The sequence below is a fragment of the Tenrec ecaudatus genome, chromosome 2 (assembly GCF_050624435.1).
Source record: "Tenrec ecaudatus isolate mTenEca1 chromosome 2, mTenEca1.hap1, whole genome shotgun sequence".
Classification (NCBI taxonomy): domain Eukaryota; kingdom Metazoa; phylum Chordata; class Mammalia; order Afrosoricida; family Tenrecidae; genus Tenrec; species Tenrec ecaudatus.
In genome coordinates, this window is record NC_134531.1 from 267,240,308 (window position 1) to 267,262,025 (window position 21,718).

Genomic DNA, 21,718 nt, shown 5'->3' on the forward strand with positions numbered 1-21,718 from the left:
TCATGTCATAAACAATGCTTTTGAACCTCAGTTACATTGTCAACCTCGTGCCAAATTTGATACGATGCTTAATGAGCATTTAGTTAAGATGTGGTTCGGTGACAATAAATAACATCATGCTTTTATTGAGCCCACACTATGCAGAAGGGGAAGAGCGTGACAGGAGAGGGAGAGAGGAAAGAGGGGAAAGGAAGCAGAGGACTGAAGGAAAACAAGTAGAGAAGTAATCAAGAGAACAAGAAGGAGAGAGAACGGAAAGAAGACAACCGAGCAAATGTAGTACAAGCAAAGGCAAATAGTACCAACATACCACATCAGAAAAACCATCAGAAGGAACTAAAGGAAAGAACAACGCGTAGGTTTTAAAAACCATATGGAACCACCAAGGAGATTTTATAGCAAAGTATATCATAATATTTAAAAAATAATATTGTTTTTCTTTATTTTATGAAGAGTGTAATTCATTATAATTATGTGGTTTTAAAAATCGTATTTCCCTAAAATATAGTACATATCATACCTAAGCCTTATAAACAAGCTTTAAAATAAGCAGCAACTTGAAAAATGAAAGCATAGCAACTAAATATGAAGTTTTTATAGAAACGATTATTTTAAAGGAATATTAAACATTTCTTAATGATGTCACAATAGTCTCTGAGATTTCATTGAATCTTTCAAGTTTCATCTGCTCTTATCCCATCAGTGGCCTGCAGTGGTCAGTGCTAGCTCTGTTCATTCTCTGCTGTCGCACAGTAAGATTTCATGTTATGTAAATTAAAAGTAATATGTCAGAACTGAATCGAATGATTGGACATACATGCATAATTTTAGAATCAAATAAAGAATTATATAGAATTAAAATATATGGCTGAGATCATTATGTTAATACAGAATAAAAGTGGTTTTATACCAATTTAAACTTTGCATTTTTATGTTGCTGCACTTCATGCTACACTTTAGTTGCTATTCAGTTGATCCATGGCAGACATGCATAATAAAGCAAAATGTCACATAGGGTCGCTATGAGTCAGAATTGATTAGATGGCAGTGATTTTTTAGCACATTATTTCAGCTATTGTGTCAGTTCACCATGAAACTTTTCTTGTCATTGACCCTTTATTTCCTATGTGTGATGAAGTTTCTTAGGCATTGGTCTCTTCTGATGTGTCTGAAGTAAGTAACAGAAAACGTGCTGATCTTAGTTTATTGGAAAGAATCTAGGTATATTTCCTCTGAAATTAAGTTGTTTATTCTTGTGGTATATTTAATAATATTTGACAGCCTCAAAAATTCAAATGCATACTTCCTTTGTTAATCTTTTTTTCTTTGTTTTTTCATAGGTTGAGTAAAATCGAGTTTGTGAAGTTTTTCTTGTATTAAACCTATAAATTATTTATGTAAATGTTAATTATAGTTCAGTGATTGTGTCATTATAAGGGCTTGTCCTAAATAATATTAGTTGGAAAATTATAAATTTTATTCTGATATTTTATAATAATGCTAAGAAAAATTAATATAAATGAAAATAATCAATATAAATGGAATGAATTAACAGTTCAAACTAAAGTGCATTTATTTTTTTAGTTTTGTCACAAAATAGGAAAACACAAAAAATGGTTGTTTATTTGTTTATAGATATCATCACTGCTGGTAATATAAGTGTTCGATTTTTAAATTTATAGACAATTTGTTCTTTGTTCTGTAGAAAATAAATGTATGGAATAATGTTTCCACTTAGTAAATATACTTGTCTAGTTACCAAAGTTGGTGCAAAATCATATACTTGTATTCAAATCTAGCATTTTTATTTTATCAATATGAATTTAAATAAGCATTTACCCACATCAATACTTGATTTTTGCATGAATTACATTGGGATAATAATAATACTTACTCCCTAACGTTATCACCACAGTTGAGAAAAACACATAGTTGCTTTGCTCACTGAAGGCCATACAGAAGCATTCAAGTAATGTCAGCTATTCTTTTAAATTATTATTAATTGGCAGTTAATACACATATCATATCATTTCATAGTTAGCTCAGCTCAAGAAGAATTGTACAATTGCCACCACAATCAGTTTCTAAACATTCATTCCCTTCCTGGATTCCTTGACGTTGTCTCTATTTTCTCCCAGCCACCCAACCCCCACCACCCAACCGTCAGTGTACACAACCCCCACACCTGGAACCCTTATTCTACTTGCTGAACGTAAGGCTCATCAATCATGCATTTCATATACCGAAACACAGAAAACCATATAACACCACTTCATGAGGCTATCCTCTGTGGTACTTACATAATCTGTCAACTTGAGGGTATTTCGAGCGGAGGGGTGAACTTCATCGTTGCAGTCAGTTCCTAGCTTGATGTCCTCATGATAGAGATAAATACCACACTGGTGGCCAGACCCACTCTCTCTGCCTTTCCTTTCCGGCTGTGTTGAGACCCTCGGAGAGCTGGAGGAGCCACATGGAGACCCATGCCAGCGTTGAGATGATTCCACTGCCAATGGATCCACAAAACTTTTTACTCACCAGCCTGTGATCTCCCTGCATCCGGCTTTCTTTGCATGTGCTGGGTGATTCTGAAGAGAAATTTATAAGCTAATACTGAACTTATGGACTAGATCTGCGCTGGGTTGAGATGCTTTATTGATGCCTAATTACCTCCTGATAGAAAGCTCTCTCTTATACTCCTATATGAATGTCCCTGAATTTGTTTCTCCTGTCAACCTGACCTAACACATCCTCCAATAACAAAACACCTCTGACATACACCTTAATATGAGCAAATTAAAACAAAAATACATAAAATGTTGAAAACTACATCAGCTATTTGTGTTATTTTTTCTTGTTAGATGCTTTAAATAAGACTTCTTGAACAGCTAAATATTTGACAGAAAACAAACTTCAAATTTAAAAACCAATTTTCAAAAATCAGTTGAGACATTAGCTGGCTACCTATGATTTTGAATACGTTTTTGTTAAAACTTCCATCTTAGATATTGTGTTTAGAATGACACCTACTGTGTTCGTCTGAGTAGACTAGAAAATCAAATCCAGGTACAATCATACGTGTACAAGAAAAAGCTTTATAGGCTGATTCACTTTGGACGCTGCATCCCCACTACGCCGGGCAGCGGAGGGAGGAAGCCCCAGCTCGAGCTAGCTAATAAACTCCTTTTGCCTCTTTTGCATCTCAAAAAAATAAAAAAGCTTTATAAACAAGAGTAATTTAATATTGAGAAAATACCCCAGCCCAGTCCAAACCAAGTCCGTAAGTCTAATATTAGTCCATATGTCTGATGCCAATCTACTCAAACTCACAAAACACAGGCAATGGCACCAAATGCAGGAAGCTCACAGGCCAACGGGTGGAAAGTCTGTGGATCCAGTGGAAGTAGTAACATCTCAGCACTGGCATGAATCTCCGGTGGTTCCTCCAGTTCCAGGGCTCTGGCTGCATCAGGCTTGTCCTTCATAATGTCTCACAGGGAGTGAGCCTCCAGTGAGCTACTTATCTCCTTAGAGGCATCAAATGAGGTCATCAGCTGCAACTTGACTGATCGGCTAAACTCCACTCCTTCACTCTTAAGTTTTAAATTAACAACAGATTATGTAACTACCATACCTACCATCAAAAGTAGGTCAAAATCATGTATTTTCCAGTATTTTCTTTAAATTTACTACACTGTCTCATACATTGTAATTCTTTTAGAATTGAGAGCTATTTAGAGGTATTTTAAAAGTTTTCTCCTGTATTCTATATTAATAATACAAACTATGTTAGACTTCTTTCAGTTCCTCAGAAAATATTAGAAGGAAATCCAGAATACATTACCTAAAATTTATCTAATAAATTACTATAGCTGAATTGATTTAACTAAATTTTATCTAAAATACAAATTAAGGTGACTTTATGCAAGATACAATTTTTGAAATCATCTTTAAATAAAACTTACTCCTTGTTTTGATTTTTTAAGAAACCCAAGACTTCCAAACTTAGATGTCAGTATTTTCTGTATTTTAATTGCTTTTTAAAATGACACTGTACATCCTTTGACAATGTACGTCAATTGAAAATAAATTCTTTAAGTTTTTCACCACTGATGTAACAAATCATTACAGACTGTGTCTTGAACATTTAATACATACACTTACAGTACAGGTGTTTAGCAGAATTTGTAACACGGGACTCATTGTGCTGAAATTAAAGTATATATAAGGCTGCATTCCTTCTGTGACCTCTAGGGAGATGAAGTCATTCTCTTCTCTGCCCCAGGATCAAGAGGTTGCCCTCATTCTTTGGCATATGCCCCTCCTTTTCCTCTTCCACATCATCCATCGCATCTCTCCAAACTCTGTTCTTATTGTCACAGTTAATCTGACTTTCTGTCTCTCTCTGTCCCGTGCAATCCTGTGGTATTTCCCCAAACAACGCAGATTCATTTCTTCTTCTCAGTATCCTTATTTAAGCATATCTCAAAACTCCATTTGATATGAAATTTATAATATACATATTCCTAGGGTTTTATTATTAAGATCTAAACTTTGAAGGAGTATTACAGTGCATGCCACATCAAATAAGCTTTGGTCATGCTATTCTCCATTAAAGAACTCATGAAAAGTCTGTGAAAAACAAGCAAACATAATAACACAGAGACTTTTAAAACATGTTTTGAATAATTATTGTTATCAAGGTGATGAAAACATGATGAATTATGTAAGGAATACTGATTAAATTCAAGAAGAGGTCTTAGTATGAAATGGTAAAAAAATACTTGCATGATAAACAAACTGCTGAAGTAAGCATGAAGTAGAACTATATGAAAAAGATAAATCATAAATTAACTATTGTTTTCAATTGGGTCATTCAAGGTTTTCTATATATAGAGAGAGAGATGATATATATATGCAAGTTTTATATCTAAAAGCTTGCTATATTTACCTTAATGCAGATCACAAATAATTTTGGCATATGTTTCCCAATTTATAAGAACATTTACACAGTCTTTGAAAGTTTTAAAGCACCACTTTTTTCTTGCCATAAGACATTCATACCTATTTTGAAACTGAGAGACACAATTCCTTCAGCATATACCAAAGTCAATACTTACAATGATGTATTGTATCAGTGCATTTAATTTAAGTTATAGAATACAGCCAGCCTAGAGAATATTGTCAGAGCAAGGGTATATAATGATGTGTATGTAATCAACTCATAGCCAAAGATCCCCAAGAAACCACTTAACTGCCCAAAGGGTGACCGCATTATGGAAATGCACAGCATAGGCTAGCAGTGAGAAACCCGGAGGGAAATGTCACCTTCTGGCAGTGCCCTCAGGTAGAGGCATGTGAAAGCAGAGGCTGCAAAGGGAGCCATTCCCTCACTGTATATATAAAACAAGGAACTACTTAAAGGACGTCATTGTAAATTGTAATAATTAACAAAAAACATCCTTATGTGTTTAGGTATGCATTTAGTCTGCTTGGACTTCCCCAAACCATAAGCTTGGCTTGGCTAGTGTGATGGTTTGCATTATAAGCCAAATTGGCAGACCTTATATAATTGTCCTCTATTTTGTGACCTAATGTGAGCAATCTATTGTAAGAGAAGTTCCTTGGTGGTTGGTGGTGTGGTCTGAATACAACACATATGGAAGTCCTGACAATGTTCTCCCACTCTGCTGATTCTGTAGGTCTCATTATTCATTGAGCTTGGACTCTGAAAATGTACGCCTGCAGTTATCCACTTGACCTGCAGATTTGGGGAGTGTCAGCCCATACAAACATGTGAGTCAGGAGAAGCATAGAGCCTGCTGTCTGTCTTGCTAGCTCTAAAACTGAGTGAGCTATTTCTTCGAAGTACATATTTCACTTTATATACTTAAATGTAAGGGTCATTGATTTAATTCAACTTAGGAAAGCTAGAATGAGTTACATTTCTGTCAAAATTCGTTTCAATGTCACTATCCCTCCCTTTCTCATGACCGAATGGTTGGAAGATGAAAACATTGATGCTATGAACTATTCTTAAATAATATACCTTTCCATAATTTAGGGACTATCTTTTTATTAATTATTTTATTGGGAGCTGTTACAGATACCCTAACACTCTTTTTTTAGGTTTGCTTTTCCTTTTCTTATTTTTATTAATCATATTATCGGGAGCTCTTACATATCTTATAATCCATAAGTCAATTGTATCAAGCGCACTTGTACATATGCTGCCATCATCATTTTTAAATCATTTTCTTTCCACTTGAGCCTTGGGATGAGCTCAACTTTTTTTTCCTTTCCTTTCCCCACCATCCCAGCCTAGTGAACAGTTGATCAGTTATTTGTTATAATTGTTGTTTTTGTATCTTACATGATCTGTGGTCTCCCTTCACCCACATTTCTGTTATTTTTCCATTGCTGGGGGAATTAAATATCCATCATTATGATAAGTTCCTCCCTTTTCCTTTCCCCTCTTTCTTTATTCTCTTGGTATCACTACTCCCATAACTGTTCTACAGGGGTTTATCTGGACTCCACATGTCCAGAACTCTTAAGTGCACCAATGTACATACTCTGGTTTAGAAGGATTTGTAAGGGAGAACTGAGGTCATGATAGAGGAAGTATTCAAGAACTAGAGGAATGTTGTGTGTTTCGTTGGTGCTGTGTTGCACCCTGGCTGAATCATGCCTTCTGTTTGACCCTTCTGTGAGATTTCCAGTTGTCTACAAATGGACTTTGAGTCTCACCTCCAACCCTTCTCATTTGTATTGATATAATTGTTTTTGTTTGTTTGTTTTGATAATCTGATACCTTGGCCCATCAACACCTAATGATCACACAGGCTGGTGTGCTTCTTCCATGTGGGCTTAGTTGCTTCCTTGCTAGATGGATGCTTCTTTAATTTCAAGCCTTTCAGACCCAGATGCTATATCTTTTAATAGCCAGACACCATCTACTTTCTTCACCACATTTGCTTTTGTACCCATTTTGTCTTAAGCAATCATGTAGGGATGGTGAACATCACAGAATGCCAGATTAATAGAACAAAGTATTCTTGTGTTGAGGGAGGGTTTGATTAGAGGTTCAAAATCCATCTGCTACCTTAATACTTAACATATGAATATATGTACATAGACTTATGTTCCTATAATTATAAATTAATATATTTACATATATAAATGCCTATATTTATACTTCTATAAATGTCTTTTGCCTCCTAGGTCCTTCCTCTATTTCCTTTTACTTTCCTCCTGTCCACTATTTGTGTTTTACCTTCATTCGCCTCTTAGTAAGTTCTCTCGCATACATTGCACTTGATCAAACCCCACCAGACATTCCACACCCTCCTTGTCAAAGGTTTTGGGTCCCCACTCACTTTCCCCCACCTCCTCTTCCCAAAATTCCTCTGGAACAATCTGTCCTGTTGTTTTTGCCTCAGGATCATTTATCCTGCCTACATATGAATAGACATAGAGAAAAAGAAAAGAGATTTACAAAAAAAAAAAGAAGAATAAAGAAAGAAGGAAAAAGAAAAGCCTATAAATAATTCTGGGTCTTTGTGCTGACTTTTATGAATGCTTTCCAATCCGGTCTGATGAGGTACCAAGCCCTGCCCTCCAAGTCAGAAACCTATATTTGGGATTCCTTTGCCCATTTTGTTACTTGGCTGCCCTTTTGCTCTGTTGCACTCCCTTTCTCTTTCATCCAATTTGTGTGTGGAGGGGGTGGTCCAACTGGGCACACCTTCTGTATTCTATCTCCAGGGGTGTCCCCCATAGCATTGTGGGCCAGTGAGGGGACATCTTGTCTCTTGATAGGGCTGGTCTAAGGTCCTCTTTTGGCATTGGATGCTCTGAGTAGGCATGTCATCCTTGGGGCTTGGTGCGTTCTCTCTCTCCCTCCCTCTCCCTCTGTTTCTCAGTTTGCTCCCTTGTGGTCTGGACAGATCCGCTGTTCTCCCTTTATTCCCCTCTCCGTCTTCAGTGCTGTCCTCTATAGCACATTCTTCTACAGAGGTCAACATCGCTGGGGCCGGGCAGGCCCTGCAGTCCTCTCTGTTAGCTGACTGCTCCATGCAGGTATGTTGCCCTCAAGACTTGGCACCCCAGGATGATGTCTGGATCCTCTCTCCCTTTCCTGTGGACATATAAACAATACTTTCCCCATGGGTGGGTTAGTGCCCTGTTCACCCACCAGCCTTGTCTTTTTAAATTTTGTTTTCCTTTCCCCTTCCTTTTAAGTTGAATACCATAGGCCTCCCCTGCCAGTGTGCCTGGACTTCACCCTGGGAATTGATGCATTAGGAGATGATCTTGTATGCCCATTGGGCTTTTTGAGCTTATCTTTATGGACTCATATTGTACTTGTCCCTTTGTGCTTGGTTAATTTCACTTAGTATAATTTCCTCCAACTCTTCCCATAAGATGTTGTGCTTCATGGGTTTAACACTGCATTTTAGGGATGGATATACTCCACTGTAGATTTATACCATAATTTTTTATTTCATTCATTGGTTGTTGGAAATTTTGGTTGTCTGAAAATCTTTGCAGTCGTGAACTGTGCCGTAATGAACATTGAAGCGTAGATGTCTGGTCATGGTCTGTTTCTTGCTTCTTATGAGTATATCCCCAGCAGGGGGATTGATGTGTAATGACAGCTTGATCTCCATTTGTATTAGGTATCAACAGATCCATTTCCATAGTGGCTGCCCATACCGTGGAGGCCACCAACAATGGATGCGAATCTCCCCACAGTTCCTCCAGCACTTGCTGCTTTCTGATTTTTTGAATTGGGCTATCTTTGAAGGTGTTAGGCAGTATCTCATAGGTCTAATTTGCATTTCCTGTATAGCTAATGACCAGGGACATTTTCTCATGCGCTTATTGGCCATTCGCCTTTCTGCCCTGTGAAACCTGTTCAGATTTTTTGCCCATCTTGTGTTTGTTTGTTTCTTTTTGGAGGCTAGCAGAGCATTGTAGATTTTAATAAGTCTGATGTGTCATTGCTAAAGGTGTTTTCCCATTCTGTGGGGTCTCTAAATGCTCTCTTGAAATCTTTTGATGTACACAGGTGTTTTATCTTTTTATAAGGCACTTTTCAATTTGTTCTTCCACTGTGGTTTTGTCCTTTCCTATTTCCAATAACCTATGTATTCTCTGCGTCAAAATTCTTAGGTTTGTCCCAATCACCTCATTGATGGCCCTAATACTTTTGGGTTTTACCTTTTGGTCTGTGATTCACCTTGACTTTATTCTTGTTCATGGAGTGAGGAGAGGGTCTTGCTTCATTATTCTCCAGGTAAATATCCATTTTTTCCCAGCTTCTCTCTTTAAAGACATCTATTTCCCATTTTATATGTTTTTGGCCCATATAGAAGACCAGTTTTCTGTATGCTGATGTTTTTATTTCTGGGTTTTCAGTTATTTTTCATTAGTCTGAGTATGTCTCATTCTACCAGTACCACACTGCTTTGACTACTGTGACTATAGAATAGGTATTAAAGTCAGGTAAAACAAGCCTTCCTACTTTGTCCTTCTTATTGAGGATTATTCAGCTAATCTGGAATTCTTCCCTCCCTATTTGAAGTTGGTAGTCATTTTTTCCAATTTCTTGAATAAATATTTTGGTATTCATATTAGGATAGCATTACCCTTATACAGTGCCTTGTGTAGGGTTGGCATCTTTATTATATTGAGTGTTTTGATCCACAAGCATGGGATATTCTTCCATTTGTGGTGGTCATTTTTGCCTTCTTGTAAAAGTGTTCTGTAATTTCTCTCATCTTTTGGAGCGTTAAGTTTACAAATTTCACAGTTCTCTCATTGGACACGTATATATTTATTGTGCTCACTGGTTCTTGATCTACTGATTCTTGAGGCTTATGCAGTACTCTTCCTTATCTCTTGTTATGGCTTCCACATTGAGATCAATTTTGTCAGAAATTAGGATTGCAAGTCCTGCTTTTTTGAATTGCACATTGCTTGGTACATTTTTTGCCAACCTTTCATTCTCAGCCTATTTTAGTTTGGGAGTGTCAGATGTGTCCCATGTAGACAACAGATCCATTGGTCATGTTTTCAAGTCAGTGTGCTAATTTCGGTCTTTAATGTATAAGTTTAGACCATAGATATTCAGAGTTATTACATCTATCTGTGGAGTCTGTGAAGTGATCTCATACCTTTTGTGTTGGGTGTTTACCAACTTCCCTTCTTGTCAGTGTTGTGTGTGTGTGTGTGTGTGTGTGTGTGTGTTTAGGGGGCGAGTCATTCTTTCCTTATTTTCACCATTGAACTAATGATATCTTGGGGGCTGTTTTAGATGTGTTGACTACTGGGTAGAGTTGCTCTTTGTGGTGGTCTCCTACCTGTGCTTGGTAAATGTTGTTCTGACCACCATGGGTTGGTAATAACTTTTATTAGGGGCTGGTTTCTTTTAATGTATTCTTTGAGATTTTCCTTGTCCTAGAAGACTCTTGCTTATCTGTCTATCTTAACAGATAGTTTGGCATGGTAGAGGATTTGTCCATCTTGATAGATAGTTTGGCATGGTAGAGAATCTGTCCATCTTGATAGATAATTTGGTATGGTAGAGGTATGGTTCTCTTTCAATTTTCAGAAGATGTTACTCTGCTCTCTTTCCTGGTGTCTGCTGATGGATCTGAGCATATTATCTGAATACCTTTATATGTGACTATCTTTGTTACCCTAGCTGCTCTTATGATTTTCTCCTTTTTCTCAAAGTTGGATAGTTTAAATATTATGTGCCTTAATGAATGCTTCCTGGATTCAGTCTACCTGGCGTTTTCTTTTTCTTTTTTTAATTCATCTTTTTATTGGGCCTCATACAACTCTTATTACAATCCATACATACATCAATTGAGCAAAGCACCCTTATACTTTCGTTGCACTCATCATTCTCAAAATTTGCCTTCCACTTGGGTTCCTAGAATCAGCTCGGTTTCCCTTTTTCCCCCTTCCCCTCCCTCCCCGCTCCCCCCTTATTCCTGCCCCCTTAATATTTTATAGATAATTATTTTATCTTATCTTACACTGCCTGGCGTCTCCCCTCACCTACCTTCCATTGCCCATCTCCCAGAGAGGAGGTTACACATAGATCTCCAAGATCAGTTCTCCCTTTCTACACCCCCTTCCCTCCATAGGTGTCACCACTCCCGCCACTGGTGTTGAGGGGTTCATCCATGCTAGAGTCCCTGTGTTTCCAGATCCCCACTGCACCGCTGTACATCCTCTGGTATAACCAGGTCCGCAAGGTAGAATTGGGGACATGATAATTGGGAGGGGAGGAAGCGTTCAAGAACTAGAGGAAGGTTTTGAATTTCATTGTTGCTACACTGAACCCTGAGTGACTCATCTCCTCCCCACTACCCCTCTGCAAGGGATGTAGCTGGTGTTTTCTCTGCCTACTAAATAGTAACTGGGTTCTCATTCTGGGGAAATTTTCTTCCAGGAATTCCCTCACTATTTTTGTAATTGACTTCTTTGTTGTGTCTTATTCTGATATTCCAATTATTAGATTGTTGTTCCTCTTCATAGCATATTTTCCTCAGCTTCTTTGATTATCTTATTTAACTCTCTTTTCCATTTGTCAAAGTCTGCCTGGTTATCCTCAAAGTCATGTGTATGGTTCTCCATGTCTTCTAGTCTGTTGATAAAGACTGATAACTTGTTATTTCTTCCTTCAACACTTTCAATTCTCCTTGGTGCATGGCCTTTATCTCTGCTACTGTTTTATCCTTTTTCTATATTGCTCCCCTCATATCCTGTATTACCCCAATTCTAGTCCACATTCTAAATATTTCTTTGTGGTACATCAACAGTCCCTGGCCATGTCAGGGTTAAAAACACAGCCTCAAGCTGGTTGTACGTGTGGTGGGATTCAGAGAAAGTCCCATGCTGGCTGCAACTGTGACAGGAAAGAGAGATAAAAAAAAGTCCTTTAACAACTAACCATAGCAGTGGTGGTGTTATAACATAGCCATGAACAATCTGCGCTGTTAAAACAAAGCCCCAGCCAACTAAGTCCATGGCAGGGCTAAATCAAAGGCCTGAGGCAGCCACTGCACTGGTAAGACAAAAATGTGAAGCTCTTTAAAACCTAGTGAACCTGTGTCTAATTATCTTGATGATGCTACTCCTATAACATGGAAGAGTGGGTATCCCTCTCAGTGGCTCTCCAGCATTGATTTCTGCAGGGTATCCCTGGTATGTGTTACTCAGGTGCCACTGTGCTGCCTTTCTTCTTATTCAGGTGTGGTGTGGCAGCTGGGATGTTCCAAGTCCCCAAGTAAGATTTGAGACTGGAAGCTCTTCCTGATTAATAAAGGTGGAGATTGAAATATCCAATATCTGTAGGTCAGACAGCAGATTATTGAAACAGAAGAACCCAACTTGGGGTAGAAGGAAGGCAGGCAGCAAATTCAAAATTCTAGAGCTGTTGGTTGATCAGCTGAGGCCTAAGCAGAATCAGGATCCATAGCGAGCAACCAATTAAGTGACTATCTTTAAGCAGCACTTTCATGACTCAAGACTCTGCACATGAGTTGAATAGAAACAGTTGAAGTGGAATGGGTTCTGGTTCTGTGACCCAGTGTAGTCATGCTGTGGGTCAGGCCAAGGAAGAAATTTCCAACTGAGTAGAGTTCCTGTAATTGCTATGGAAAAAGTGTAAGGGAAAAAGAATAGATATGTATGGTCCCTTGAGGTATATATTGCATATCTTTATGTCTACATAATTTTATAGTTTGAAGTAAATTACAGGGCTGAATATACATTCCAAGAGTTTGAAAAGTCCACAATATATACTCTGTGAAGGCATGACAAACTTAGGTAGATCACAAGTATAAAGCTCTTCTTTCTCTTGTCTACTTACATGTGTGACTTCGCTGTGTGGTTGTCTATGGTGGGCAGGTGTTATTCAGTTGATTCTGACTCAAAGCTACCCTTTATAAAACAGAACACTGCTTTAGGCTGTACCTTCCTCACAATCTTTACTGTTTGAGCTCATTATTTCAACTATCATGTCAATCCATCTCAGTATACATAAAACACTAAAATTCATGCTGTGTGAATGCTGACTCATAGCAACATTATAGGACAGGTTAGAACTATAGTTTATAATCCTTGGATCATTAATGTTGGTGTGCATCGTCCATATGGGCTCAGTTGACATCTTACATAAATGACTGCTTATTTGAAAACAAACCTTTAAGACCCCAGACAATATACTTTCTAATTGCTGGGCATTATCTAATTTCTACACCACTCTTGGAACCTGTATCTTCTGAGATTTCCTTCATGAGGGCAAGTATTGAGCAGGGCCATGTCATAAGAAGTAATTGTTCTTAGATTGGAGTTAGGATTAAGTTTGAACCCCAAATCCATTTAGAATCTGTGCTCTCTAATCTGACTCTTATTCAATTTAGAGACATCCTTGTACCAAGGGGGGCGGGGAAGTCAAATTTTATGTGAATGAGGTCTTCTGGATATGCTCCTCAGAGGAGTAGGAGTGGTTTCAATTCTGAAATTAAACTTATTTCAAGATGAATAAATGTGTAAATATATCATAATTAAAGAGATCCTGGTTTCTCACTGCTAGACCATGTAGTTAAAATTTAGCGTGATAGTTGAGAGAGTGAGAGACTAAGGTGAAAATTTTGGTGCTTGATTAGAGTGGGAAATATCAATATGAATGAACTAAAAAGAGTAACACACTGTCCTTGAATTGATTTCATTCATAGTGACCCTATATTGGACAGAGTAGAAGCTACCTTCTGGCTTCCAAGTCATAAATCTTTACAGAAACAGAAAGCCTCATCTTTCTTCTGCACAGTGGCTGGGGGGTAGCAGTCCAACATGTAGCACCCTACATCACCAAGGTTTACAGTCTGGTGTCCTAGAGAGGTAGTTCCTTCCTGTCCTGTAGGGGCAGGATGAGTTGGAATTTACTCAAAGGCATTTGTTTTGAGATACGTAAAAATGTAAGATTATATAATATGAAGAGATGTTAAAAAGCTAGTAGAAAAATTCAATAAATAATCATGGGATTTTTCCATGAACTTCTCTAAGCCTTCTTGGCATGGTGGGTGACGAGTTGGGCTGCTAACCATAAGGTCAGTAGTTTGAACTCATTGATACTTCTAAGGAGAAAGATGGGGCTTTCTGCTCCTTTAAATATTTACAAGCTTGGAAATCCACAGAGGGAGTTTTATTCTGTTCTATAGGTTTTTCTATGAATCAGAATTGCCTCAATGGCAGTGGGCTTGGTTTTGTCTATATTAATTTATATGTAGCTATATGTACGTTATCTCAACTCACTGTCACCAAGTCAGTTCTGATGAAAAGCAACCCTGCAGAGCAGAGTAGAACACCCCCTGTGGATTTATGTAAGTGCTACACCCCCTGATCATTTATATAACTTTAGACTATGACTGCTACAGGAATAGGAAGGATGGTGGTTCCAACCTGCTGAACTTTTAGTTAGCCAAACTGTAAACATGTATGTATGTAAGTTTTAATGTACATATTTTCTAGCTCTCTATTTTGATAAGGTCTAGAAGCTCTGATAATCCAATAGCATAAAGCACATTTAGCCTTGAGATGTTGGCTTTACATATTTGAATGAAAGAATATACAATGAAAAAATAGCTGATTCTACTACTAAACCATTACTAGACCAGCATTTAAAAAAAAAAAAAAAAAAGAAGGTCCATAAGGAGATGGATTGACATCCAGGCTGTAACAATGGGCTTGGCCACAGGTACAATTGTAAGGATGACACAAGGCTATTCAGTAGGACTTAAAGAAGTACCAAAAGCAAGCAACTAACCCACCAAACAAACAAAAGTACCCATATACCAATAATAAACCAGGAAGGACTGTCAATGACCTAACCTGAAGTCAGCCGAACCACAAAATAAATAATGAGTGTGCTATACAGCATCTAAATAAATAACTAAAATAAAATCCATGAATGTGTACTGAAATAACTATAATTTCAAGTGTGCATAGTCCCTCTCTTCAAGATATATTAAGGATGCTTTATGGTTTTATTTATTTTTCTTCTTTGCTATGCATTGCTTTAAAGAAGAGCTGCTATAAATAATTAAATGTATATGCCGAAATATCAAAAGTTGCTAAAGCTAAGTATAGTACCTATGATCAATGATGTTAACAGGAACCATTGCCTTCAAAATCAGATTTCCAAGTTACTATTAAAATCAGCCCAATCCTAAATATATGTTATGGGAACATTGGCACACAGATTTGTACAGTAAGAATTTAGGGAGCTCAATCTGTCTTCCTCTCTCTTTCCTCAGTATGTCAAACATTCCCTCACAATGCTTGTAACAAGCTTACACTATTATTAACACATTTTCATGGACATCATGAAAAAAAATTCCTGTTTTACGTGTCCCTGCCTACAATGATTCAAATCTAGGGGGATATTTTGAAAGTCAGCTGCTAAATGAATTACTTCAATTTGCAGGGAAATTGATTTACAATGAGACCTATAACCACAGAGATTTAGCAGAACTATATTGTGCATGCTGAGAACTCTGTACTCTGAGTGAAAGGGAAATGCAACCTACATCATTTCTCTCTGATACATATCGAAAATGCCCTCAGGAATGATGACACTACTTTCTTTTTCACTTTACTTTTTCTTTCCTTTTTTCAAAAATATAAGTGATACATACACGTAGCCAAACCGTCATTTTTACATTTTATATCATTCTTTTAAATTTTACTTTGACTTTTGGGATAGAGGATCCTTGGTGTCAAAGTGGGTTAAATGGTGGTCTCCTAAATTCATGTTTTCTGTTCCAAACTAACTGTTGTTCTAGAGGAGAACATGAGACTGTCACTTCCACAAAAATTTGTAGGGTCAGAAAGCCCCATAGAGGGAAGCCAAGTTGGCTGTTCAAACCCAGCAGGAGCTCCAGGAGAGAAACGTGAGAAGGTTTATTCCTGTGGAGATGTATAGTCTAGAAAAATCCTGTAGAGGGTGACTATGAATCAGAATATATTCAGTGGCAGTGTTTTGTGTGTGTGTGTGTGTGTGTGTGTTATTTTTTGGATAAATTAGAAAAAAATATTTTCCTTTTATAATTTATCCATTTTCCCATAGTTGATAGCAAATTGATTTTAGATATTTCCTGGAAAATGTAGATAAATATATACAAAGGGGCTTCTAAATGTTTATACACAAATAGAACTAAAAATTGAACTAAATTGAACAAATAAAACTAATTTGTGTTTATATATAGATTCTAGATCATTATTAAATCAAAACTAAATTCACTTCAATAGAGTTAATTCATACTCATAGCAACTCTATTTAGCATTTCCAAAGCCATAAAACTCAATAGGAGTGGATAGCTTCATCGTTTTACCATGGTTCAAGTAGTGGGTTAGAAAAATGGACCTTGTGGTTTGTAGTTCAATGTTTAATCAACAAAAGAGATCATATGAGCATTCTTTAATTATGGTTATTCTTGTATTTTTATAAACAATTCCAATATGTTTCTGAAATATTTTGTATAATCACACATATACTTATTAGCTAAAGAAAAAATTTATAATTCCAATATGTTTCTGAAATATTTTTGTATAATCACAATATACTTATTAGCTAAAGAAAATTTTATAAATAAAACTAAGAAGCCTTACTGCTTTCTTGTTAAATATTTATGCCCTTAAACATAGCAAAAATGAGACAGAACATGTGCATTAAAAAAGAAGAATTATGGAGGTACAACATGGAACTAAAAGTGCAAAAATAAGTATATTGGCCATAACAAAACAACAAATACTAAGACAAAATGAGAAACTTTAATAAAAATAAAACAGAATTGACAAATTCTAAAATATAATAAAACAGACCTGCTGGAATGAAGGTGAGGATGCTGTTGCATATGGATCTCAGAAAGAGCTAATTGAGGTCCTGTCTTTAAGTAATGTGTACATACTGTGTTAGTAATATTGAGAATGTGACACAAATGGGGTTTCCATTATTTCTGACAATTTTTGATAAAGGAGGTATTAGCCCCCCAAACAAAACAAAACACACCTTATAATTAAGGAGCATTATGAAAAATGAATTTATATAATGACAGCCTCATAGGTGCTGACACTTATTGACTGAGGTTTCATGTGGTATAAAATCACACGGACATAAAGTGAGGTGGCCTTTGCACTTAGCTTTTGAGCCTATCCTGGTTGATCTTTATTAGAACTGGCTGGGAGTTTCCACCTTGTAGTTGACTAATAGACTGAGGCGAGGAGGATGAGCATCCATTGACCGATGAAAAGCCTTGAAAGTGGAGTTTAATTGAGACCTACTGCTACAAGACCCAGAATTAAATAATGTCCTTTGCGCACTGGCACTACGCTGAAATCTTTCCCGACTGGATGACTTCACAGAAAAATTCCTATAAATATTGTCTTGATTGATGGGGGCAAAGGTTTGTTCCCAGGAGGGTAAGTAGGCCCTCTTGCACACCGAGGCTCCAGAAATCCCTTCCAAACCTAGCTCTTTGCATTACATTATACAACCCCAAAAAGAAGGACTCTCATGGGAAGAATAACTTGGTGACAGGCAAAGCGGAGATACTGCTGAATTAGGGCACACGTGAGCTCTGCCTCACAGCAAGGAGCCAGCACTGCACCAAGTCTGATGGTAAGAGTTTTCATTTCCAGTGCCAAAGGAAAACTAATCTGGAGTGAAAGCAAACTCAAATATAAAAGCCTGCTTATATGGGCAGGGTGGGAGACTAGCTGTCCTGCTCTTTTGGTCTGCAGAAAGCTTCTTGAGCTTATTGCTGCTGTTAGCTGCAATCCCATTGGTTCCTACTCTGTGATCCTATGTACACCAGAATGGAACCCTGCCCAACCCTCACTAATGCTATGTTTGAGCCAATTGTTGCATGCACAGTTGCAATCCATTTTATTAAGGGTTTTCCTTACCTTTTGCTATCCCTCTACTTCACCAACATGAGGTCCTTCTATAGAGACTGGCTCTGTTGATAACACACTCAAAGTAATTGAGACTAAGTCTTTCCATCATTGCTTCTAAGCAGCATTCTGGCTGTGCTTTTAAGACGGATTTGTTCGTTACTTTGTCAGTCCATAGGACTTTCAATATTCTGCACAAACACCATAATTCAAATGCATTGATTCTTCTTCGGTCTTTCTTATTCACATGCATATGAGGCTATCACAAATACCATGACTTGCATCAGGCACACTTTAGTCATCAAAGTAACATCCTTGCTTTTCAACGTTTTAAAGAGTTCTTACATACCAGCTTCACCCAACGTAACATATCCTTTGGTCTCTTGCCTGCTGCTTCCATGACCCTTGATTTTGGATCCAAGCAAGACAAAATCTTGACAATGTTAATCTTTTCTCCATTTAGCATAAAGTTACTTACTGGTCTAGTTGTGAAGATGTTGGTTTTCTTTATTTTGTTATACACACTGAAAGCTGTAATTCTTCGTCTGCAACAGCAAGAGCCTTAAGTCCTTATTTTCAACAAGCATGTTTGTGTCATCTGTACATTGCAGGTTGTTAGTAAGGCTTCCTCCAATCCGGATGTCACATTTCTCTATGTACAGTCTAGCTTCTCTGATTACTTGTTCAGCGTAAAAATTAATAAGTATGGTGAGGAGATACAACCATAGGCATGCCTTTTAAAATTTTTTTAAATGTGGGGAATTCCCTTGTTCTTTTTGCAAAACTGCCTTTTGCTCCATGCATAGGTTTTGTATGATAACAATTAAGTATTATGCAATCCCCATTCCCCTCAAGGCTATCCATAGTTTGTTATGATCCACACAGTCCAGTGTCTTTAATTGGTCCAGAAAACACAAATAAAAAACTCAATCTGATATTCTCTGCTTTGAGCCAAGACTCATCTGAAATCAACAATAAAATTCCCTGCTCCAAGTTCTCTTCTGAATGCAGCCTGAATTCTAGAAGCTCCCTGTCAATGTACTGCTGGAACCATTGCTGAATTATCTTTAGTAAAATCTTACTTGCATGTAATATCCATCATATTGTTCTATAGTTTGCAGATTCAGTTGAGTCACCTTTATTTGGGATGGGTACAAATAAAGGATTTATTTCAGTTAGTTGGCTACCTAGCCGTTGCACAAATTTCCTGGTCCAGATGGGTGAGTGCTTCCAGTGCTTCATCAGTTTATTGAGACACGTCAATCAGTATGCCATCACACTGATCAATTACTGGAGTCTAAATTTTGGATAATATTTTCAGTTCAGCTTGAAATTCCTTCAATATCATTAGTTCTTGAATATCCACTGATTCTTTTTTGTACAGTATTCCTGTTTTAAAAATCATTTTATTATGGCCTCAAAAAACTCATCACAATCCATACATAAATCGTGCAAAGCACTTTTGTACATTCATTGCCCTCATTATTCTCAAAACATTTGCTTTCCACTTGAGCCCCTGACATTAGGTCCTCTTTTCCCCCCTCTTACACTCTTTCCATCTTCTTTTGCTGCATTTTGCATTATTCAATATTTTGCCTACTGAATACTTCAATATTACAAAAAGTTGAAGCTTGAATTTTGTGTTCAGTTCTCCAATTTAAAATATGCGGATCATGTTCTTCTCTTTTGCACAAAGTTTGTGGCACTTTGCTGTTCAACAATGAAAACTCTTATATATGAAGAGTTGAATCCTGTTAAAGCCTAATGCGTCTAAAAAGCACTGCTTCTTCTGTTTTCAATGTATTTGATAGTCATGTAGGACTTTGCAACAAACCTATTCCATCTCTGGCAGGTTATGATTTTCCTTTTTGAAAAACATCATTTACCTTTTAATTTTCATCTGGCATATTGAATAAGTGGCTGTGAACAATAAATTACTGAGCGACCTGAGCAGCCCGTCATAAATTATGTATGATCAATCCTCAATCTGATGTGGTAGAGTCAAACCTTGTGAGTTCATTGTAGTTCTCAATGACTTATTTTTGCTTAGCAGGCCAATAAGTTTTTCTTAGTAATTCCATATTTTATTTCTCAGTGAATACATACTTCCATTGTTTTTAGTGTTGTGAAAAAAATAGGACAATATCATCAGGAATACAAATGGAATAAGTTATATGGGGATGGTAATGGTGAAAAGTATTGAGAATTTATTGCTGTTGTTAAGTGCTGTCTGGTCTGTTCCAACTCATAGTGAACAAACCACTGATCTGTCTTGCCCACACTCACAAGTGTTGTTTGAGCCTATCATTGCCACCTACTTGTCAACCCATTTCCTGGTGGGTACTTCTCGTTTTCTCTTATCCCCTACTTAACCAAACACGATGTCCTTGTCCGTGGAATGGACTTTCCTCATAACACATCCAGTACAGAAGACAAGTCTCATGATCCTTGCTTTTACGTAGTTTTCTAGCTGTACTTCTTTCTGAGTTGTGGTCAGTAAAAATGACCCTTCTGGACATGGCTCCTTCTATGATCGGTATATGATGGTTCTGGACATTGTAGGCTTGTCCCATATTGAGGCCATTCTCTTCTATTCTATTGCACAGGAGTGGCTAAGATTGAGATCTGACCTTGGTGGATGTTGTGGGCCTAGTCACACCCTTTATTTCTCTGGGAGCATCTTCAACACCACCTTAGTAGAGGCTATGAATGAGATCATTCTTTTTGTATGCTTGAGAGCATCTTTAAGATTTCTGTTTAGTGAAAAGGGAGTCTTGGTGGTATAGTACTTAAATTTGAGGTTGCCAACCTCAAGATCGCCAGTTCAAAACCTTCAGCAAACTCAGAGGGAGAAAAATGAAAGTGTCTACTCCCATAAAGAGTTACAGCTTTGGAAATCCACAGGTACATGCTATTCTGTCCTAGTGTGTCGCTGTAAGTCAGAATGGTTTGGTCTTGTAGTAGAGAGTGTTTATGAAGCCACATCCTTTATTTCCTTGGGGGCATCTCTTTGATTTTACCTTGGTTGGCAATGTGACTAAGACACTATCTTTCGTGGGCGGTATATAAATGCTGGTTGTAAAACTCATCTCCTCATCTGAAAAGGTAAACCTCAATTACCTGACTGAGCTTTTGTAGAACAAGAAGACCTGCAGTGGTTTTTGGATAGTTTTGACTTCTGGTGTACAGCATGTATCTGCCTCTCCTCTGCTTGACCCTCAGACTTTGGACAGAACAGCACCCACCACCACTTGAAGAATTTCGTCAGTGTCATGAGTTTCTGTGCTACCTTGCAGAAAGTTACAGAATCCAGGGCCATGAGAGAAGGATTGGGGGCAATAAGGAGCAGACCAACACCTTGTAAAATTGGACATTTTGGATATTTTCAATCTCCAGCTCCTTGAAATTAGTTTGTTATTAACCCTTATAAAATACATTATCTGCATAGTTGGTTTCAGAATAATGTGCCTCACTACGGCATCCTTGACTCAGTGGAAAATACACTTTTGAGAAAAGATCAATTAAAGTGAAAATAAGAAATCTTTCATTTCTGAGTGGGATGAAAAATGTATTAAAGTAGATTTTATGTTACAAGCTATCACCCAAGGCAACAGCTATTTATGGGATGCAGTTAGTGTACGTAGATCTAACTCCCGAGAATCAACTTGTTGCATGCATTAGGAAATACAGGGTCGTTAGGGAAAGACAAGGCATCTCGGAAGAGTTGGACATTTGCGACATC